Genomic DNA, 8001 nt, shown 5'->3' on the forward strand with positions numbered 1-8001 from the left:
CTAACGTGAAGAACGAGGGCCGGGGTTTGTATAAATGACGGTGGACATTCCACTAACTGTACTGGAGTGTGGTGTAGAGAATTGGAACATAAATCCCTCACTGCTTCCTTTTTCAAATGAAACCTAAATAACCCCTCAAAAGTCCTATAGATTGTACGTAACGAAACACAATACCGTGAATTAAATTAAAATTACTGCCATTACTTAAGAAAGCTTTTAAATGAAAACTAAACGACAGAGAGTAATGTTTTCCAACACGAACGAAGGAATAATGATGCATAGTGTGCCAAATTCTAAGTCGTGTCAACGTGATTACTTACCTTCTTGTTTTACCCCCGATCTCCCATAAACCCAACAGGTATGTATTCTGTAAGGGTGTCTCAGTTGATGTCCTTTATCCTACCAGTCTCGATATAATTATTAACCCACCAACCGCTTAGCTTCTGATATGCTAGTTGAAATTTTAACAGTTTTTGTAACTGAACCGCTGTGTGCAGGGACCCATAAGAAGTGGAAATATAAATCAATACTCTGCTTCTTAAATAATGTTTGATGAGTTTCCAACAGTAAATCTGTCCTACTGCAAGAATTACCTGTTTTAAGACTCATCAAAACAGAACAGGCATCTGAACAAATTACAACTTAACTGGGATTGTTTTTGTGCATGAATTACAGGTAATGATAAAGAAACAACTTACCAACCATTTATCAGTATATATAGTAGAATCTGTTTCCCTCAATTTAGGCTTACAGTGGGTGGGTGGAAATTTGTTCATGTAAAGTTGTAATTTGTTCAGATGCCTGTTCGGGTTTGATATCATAATAATTTTCCACAATATATTGACGAATCAAGATTCTCAACCAGTACAGAATCCTTAGACTTCATTGAAGTGTGTATCCTTAAATCAACTAAAGGCATTGAGAAAATCAATGTGGGGTTACAAAGAACGCGACAGTGGGACATATTGCATAATCCAACGAACCCATATTCCCAGCGTGATTAGATCCCAGTCCCTGGACAACAAGCTGTGTGAAACACAATACAATAAATCACAATACAATAAATGTTGTGTAATTGTGGGAATTATACAACATTGCATTGTTTGTAAGGGATACACAATATCATGGGATTTATTCTGAAGAGGGGAGATCTCGGAGAGTCTCTGCTGTTACCAACCCGCAGGTTCCGTTTACTGTGGACTGCCGCTTTAAGCGCCTGAGTGAGGCGGGACTATGACGTCAGTGACAGGCTGTCGCGGTGTGTGCAGATTAAAATACAGAGACGCAGAGAGAGAGAGAGAGAGAGAGAGAGAGAGAGAGAGAGAGAGAGAGAGAGGGAGGGAAGGTGAGAGAGAGAGGGAGAGAGAGGGAGGGAGGGAGGGAGGGAGGGAGAGAGAGAGAGAGAGAGAGAGAGAGAACACAGTTACTCTGGCAGTCTTCGCAAGACTTGAACAAGAACTACCGGGGCAAGTTTGCTCCAGAATGTGTGATTGTCACTTCGTATAATCCACAGGAGTGGATTTTGGGATATCTTGTGGGACCACTTACGTGTTAACCCTTGACTGGGTATGTTGTGTGGTGACCTCTGGAAGACGATATTCCTGTGACAGGTCGTTTTCGGTGATAATTCGTATGTGGATTTGGAACGATGACGGACAAGATCTACGGCGGCTGTTATCTCGTTTTCCCAGCATGGAACCTGTGGAATACTTGGTACTTGCCTTCTCTCTCCAGTACAACGTCCATTGCGAATATATCTTCCCCATCATTTATTCCGTGGATGACTGAACTTTCCTACTTTACCATCTCAAGACTCTGAGCCTTATTTCCCCATGCTCAATAGTTGGGAGTTATATTTACACACACACACACACACACACACACACACACACACACACACACACACACACACACACACACACACACACACACACACACACACACACACACACACACACACACGCACGCACACACACACACACACACAACATTGTGAACTTTTGTTTATCTTGGTTAAGTTACTATATTACAAGTAGTTACTAATAAAGATAGTGGTTTTAACATCAAAACCAGACTCCAGGTGTAATATATTGCTGCTGGTTCGTTTCTTAAACGTTACATTTAGTAACACTGCTCAATACATTTGTGGAGGTTGAACAGGGAATAAAAGAGAGAACATATGAGGAGCGTTTGATGACTCTCGGCCTGTACTCGTTAAGTTTAGAAAAATGAGGAAGAAATCATATTGAAACCAACCGAATATTGAACTAACACAGAACAGAGTGGAGACCTGGGGAGGCAGATGTGACTGTGTGTGTGTGTGTGTGTGTGTGTGTGTGTGTGTGTGTGTGTGTGTGTGTGTGTGTGTGTGTGTGTGTGTGTGTGTGTGTGTGTGTGTGTGTGTGTGTGTGTGTGTGTGTGTTCACAAGATCACGCGATTCTACACATGATTTAAACCAAATGAAGAGCCACATTGGCTCTTAATATGACAAGGCTTTCAATCCACGAATCATTTATGCGAACCTCTTGTGAACCCTCTCCAATGTCAGCACACCCTTTCTAAGATAAGAGGTCTAAAACTGATCAGAATACTCCAAGTGAGGCCTCGCCAGTGCTTTATGACGTTTCAATATTACATCCATCGTTTTATATTCTCGTCCTCTCGAAGTGAATGTTAACACCGTATTTGCCTTCCTGACCACTGACTCAACCTGCAAATTAACCTTCATAGAATCTTGCACAAGGACTCCTAAATCTCATTGCGCCTCATAATTTTTTTTTATAATTTTCTGTCCATCAGGTAAATAGCCTACCCTTCTATTTATTTTAACAATGACTCGACAGTTTTGACAATATATTCCATCTGCCACTCTTTGCCCATTCTTCTAATTTGTCTGACTCTTTCTGTAACCTCTCGACTTCCTCAAAACTATCTGCCTCTCCATTTAACTTTCAAATATCCAGAAAACTTGTCCACAAAACTATCAATTCCGTCATCCAACTCATTAACATATAACGTGAAAAGAATCGGTCCCAACACAGACCCTGTGGAACACCACTATCTACCGGCACCAACCAGAAATGGTTCCCTTTATTCTCCACGACTCCAACATCTTCCCAACCACTGCGAGCAGACTAACAGGCCTATAATTTCTTTTCTTCTTCCTCTTTCCCTTCCTGAAAAGTGGAGGAATATTTCCAATTTTCCATTCCTTCTGACACATGCCAGAATCAATTGATTCCTGAAATACCATTACTAATTCCTCCACAGTCTCTTCAGCCACCTCTTTCAGAACCCTGCAGTGTACACCACCTGGTCCAGGTGATTGATCCACCTTCACACCTTTCATTTTCCCCTGAGGGTGAAAAGCCTCTGTTTGGGTGTAACTGGACCTATTGAATCTTTCAGTGAAACTCAGATCCGCAAGCCCTGGGAGCACCATCATAAAGATTCGCTGCAATTTTCAACCTTACTGATAATTTTCCTGTTGATAGGTGACCAGAACTGCACACAATACACCAAGTGTATCCTCCCTAATGCCCTATACAACTTTAACTTTACATCACAATCTGTGTACTCAATAAGGTGACTACGGTGTCCATAGATCCCTGAAAGTTGCCTCACAGGTAGATAGCGTAGTTAAGAAAGCTTACAGAGTGTAAGCTTTCATAAATCGGGGGATAGAGTTTAAGAGTCACGGGGTAATGATGTAGCTCTATAAAACTCTGGTTAGGCCACACCTGGAGTACTGTGTCCAGTTCTGGTCCCCTCACTATAGGAAAGATGTGGAAGCATTGGAAAGGGTGCAGAGGAGATTTACCAGGATGCTGCCTGGTTTTGAGAGTATACATTATGATCAGAGATTAAGGGAGCTGGGCTTTACTCTTTGGAGAGAAGGAGGATGAGAGGAGACATGATAGAGTTAACAAGATATTGAGAGGAATAGATACAGTGGACAACCAGCAGCTCTTCCCCAGGGCACCATTGCTCAATACAAGAGGACATGGCTTTAAGGTAAGCGATGGGAAGTTCAAGGGGAATATTAGAAAAAAGGTTTTTTTTACTCAGATGGTTTTTGGTGCGTGGAATGCACTAGAGAGGTATATGGAGGAATTTAAGGTGAGGAGTTATATGGGAGCCAGGGTTTAAGGGTCGGCACAGCATTGCGGGCCAAAGGGCCTGTATTGTGCTATACTGTTCTATGTTTAAAATAGAAGCTGGTGCGGATACCAGACCAATGGAAAATGATGCTGGAGAGGTAGGACAAAGGTAATGCCGGGCGAACTGAGTAATATTTTTAATCAGTAATTTGGATAGGTACATGGATGGGAGGGTATGAAAGGTTGTGGTCCTGGTGCAGGTCCATGCGACGAGGCCAGAAAATTGGAAGTGCAAGAGGGTAATTTAAGATAATTGGAACAGTTTATTGTTGTGGGTTTCAATGGGTCTATCGTTAAGAATCCTCTGCAGTAACTTGCCTACCGCAGACATGAGACTCACCAATCTACATTTTTCCCATATTATTCATTCCAGTTCTTAAATAAGAGAATAACATTTATTCCCGCTCTCCGGGTATATTAATTGTGGCTAGATACAACACAAACATGTTGGTAAAGTCCACTGTAATTTCATTTCCTGCCTCTCCCAATAATCTGAATTATACCCCGCCAGGCTGTGCGGAAATAACCCCCGTTAACTTACTAAACGCGGCCTCCTTAGTGGTCCTGTACTTATATAAATTGCAAAGACATTGTGGATAAGAATAGGACAGGAAAGGTTTAGTCATTGACACTTCCAGCAGGGAAAGAATCCTTCAGCCCATGTGTCCATGTGACAGTGACGTACATTCAAGCTAATTCCTGTCCCGTAAGAGATGGGTCAAACGCCGGCAGGTGGAATTAGTTTAGGTGGGCACCAGATAGGTAAGGAAGAGTTGGGCCTAAGGGCCAATGTCAATTCTGAAAGGGAAGGAAGACGTTCAGTTCTGGTCAGAGTTATATACAAAATTATATTTTACGCTGGAAAACTGCATAAGAGATTCAGTATTTGGTGGGAGAATTTGAGGGTCTTGTGCCATGGGACGAGATTGTTCTCTGGATATACAAATGGATCTTGGGATCCTAAATTATAGCTCCCTGAAATGGGCTACACACGATGGTGGGTTCTTCAAGGCGATGTAGGGCCTCCTTGTCTTTTGTAGTGGAAGCGCACAGTTCCAGTATCAGGTAGTTGTTTTACAGTTTTATAAATTGCTAGTTGAACAGCTTCTGGAGTATTGCATTCCACTGTTGGGAAAATGTGGAGGTTTTGAACGGTGATTAGAAGAGGTTTACGAGGACACGGCAGGGTAATGAGAGATTGAACAATCTGGAGATATTTTCTCGGTAATGGTAAAGGCTGAGGGAGGCGGGCCGAGGTTTATAGGAATATGAGAGGCACAAACAGCGTAGACAGCCTGAGGAGCAAATGTCTAACACTAGAGGGCGAGCGTTTAAGGTGAACAGAGGAACACGGCCTCATTAGTCCTTGTTTATGCACTATTTATTTAGTTTGTAATTCCGTGTACTTTTCTACCTTTTCCCGACACTGCTACTGTAGAACAATTCGCTTCTGCAATGTTAAACCTGTCTCAGAATGGTTCAAGGAGATGTGTGTTGCAACATTAGTAAAACATGAAACGATAGTTCAATTGGATCAGAACAGCACAGTGAGCGGAACGGCCTGTTCCCCTGCTATACTGTCCCATGCTGATGATATCACGGCCGGAGTACTGTCTGCATCTCGGGTCTCCGCCACAGGAAGGACGTGATTAACCTGGAAAGGAGCAGTAAGGATTAACGACTTTTGTTTCCTGGACTGGAGGACTCGTATCCGAAGGAGACTGGATAGAGGCGGAGGGTGATGAAACACTGATTCCCCTCTCCGACAGCACAGGTCCCACTTTTGAATGTGAATGGAACGTATGTGGGATCTGTAGCAGAATTAATTCATTCAATGTGTAGGGGCATTAAAGTGTTTAGTTTTAAGCACATGTATGAGACGTTAACGATATAGATCCCCCTCCCGGATCATTCTAGTTATGGACCTATATCGTTAACGTCTCATTTACATAAACTTACGGGACGTTTGTTAATCTAGCATTATGTTTTGGAAGAGAGAGGTGATGTATCGTTTTATCAGAGTGGGTTTAGGAAGGGTAGAATGACATTAAGTAGAGTTTTATGTTTGGAAGACGATACTGATACTGTTGAAGTGCTGTTAAATAAAGTTGTAATAGCAGTGTTTTTAATATTGAAAAGGCAGATGATATTTACGGAAGGAAGGGCTTTTGATTAAATTATGGACATCAGGAGGGGAGATTGTACCATCTTTTCTGAGTTTATTTTAATTTGGACGGTCTCTGCAAGTAAAGGTAGGAAAGATATATTCTAGTTTCTATGGGATCGAGAATGGTATCCCACAAGGCAGTATTTGCAACTCTTTATTGAATAATATTTTGATCAATGCTGTTTTCTCTGAGATAGTGTGGTTAAATTACTATGTACAGTTGAAGGAGCTTTCTGCATTAGAGGTAGACATTTGAATTTAAGTGTATGGAGGCTGCATTTAGCAATTAATATATTTACTCAATAGGCAAATAGCTTTCAGTAGCTAAACACAAGTTATGTGTTTTACAAACAGGACTAATGGACTTGCCATTGATCTGAAATTATATGATCAAACTCTTGGAGACGAGTCCGTGCTGAGACTTCTAGTCGTGGGTGGATAATAAACCGACACGGAGACACCATATCAGTAAAATAATTGATAAATGTAAAGGAGCATTAAATATTCTCAGGTATCTATGTCTGTATTCTTGGGGTGCTACACGAACATCTTTCTGGATCATTTATATTTGTTTAATTGGATCAGCTTCATCTTCTACTTTAAAATGCCTCTGTGTGATTCAGAACACGGGCTTTGAAATTGTGTTGTGGTGCAGTAGATTCGCGCCCTATCAGGCCTCACTGCTTGAAATTGTACAATCACCCTGACAACTGCGGCGGCTGAACTTGATGTTAACATGGATTAATTTGATGGGGCAAGGAAAAGATCATCCTGTTAAAGGCGTGTTGGTGGACTGTGGTGACGTCACGGAGAGTGCTTTTAGTGTTGGGTGGCTGAGCTCTTATCGCGCTCGGAATATGGGTTTGTTGGTTCATGCAATCTGTCCCACTGTCGCGTTCTCGGTAACCCCGCCCTGTTTTACTAATGACTTCCGTTGATTTTGTGTTGGACAGTTTAATAACGTTTAAGGATGCTGTCATGTTTGAGATTCTATTAGCTCATCAGTATATTCAGGAAAATTATTATGATATGTGAACCATTCATCATTAACAAGGTCAATCATTTTAACCATTTTTGCAGACGGATCGAAAGATAATTTAACCGGGAATGTTGGCGGGGGCCCTTTTTTTCTGACTGAACTACAGGAAAGGGTAGAGAAATGACTTACCTACCACTTATCAGAACATACGGCAAAATTGGTTGCCATCTGTTTTCGGCTTAGAAGGAAATTTGCCCAGATAAATTTGTAATTCATTCAGATTCCTTTTCGGTTTTGATGAGTCTTAAAACAGGTGACTTCGGTAACAGGTGATTTCATGTCGTGTTGGTAAACATCATTCTGGGTCGTCTACGTTTTCTCATAATGAAACAGTTGAACACATTTTAATTCACTGTGAAGCATATCAGAAAGAAAGACCTCAACTGAAGGCCCCTATACAGTCTTCGGGAGCTGTTAGATTTTATTTAAAAACTTTCTGAAGTCATGGGAGAGACTTTAATCTAATTCACAATATTGTGTTTCATTCCGTACGATCTCTGGGACTTTGGGGTAATTTAACTTTCAAATGGAAAAACAATGGAAGCGGCCAGGGTTTTATTTCCCAATTCTTCGCACCACACTCCAATCCAGATGGTGGCGGCATCAGCGCCTTGAAGTGGGAATGTCGACCGTC

The sequence above is a fragment of the Hemitrygon akajei genome, unplaced genomic scaffold, assembly GCF_048418815.1.
Source record: "Hemitrygon akajei unplaced genomic scaffold, sHemAka1.3 Scf000110, whole genome shotgun sequence".
Lineage (NCBI taxonomy): Eukaryota > Metazoa > Chordata > Chondrichthyes > Myliobatiformes > Dasyatidae > Hemitrygon > Hemitrygon akajei.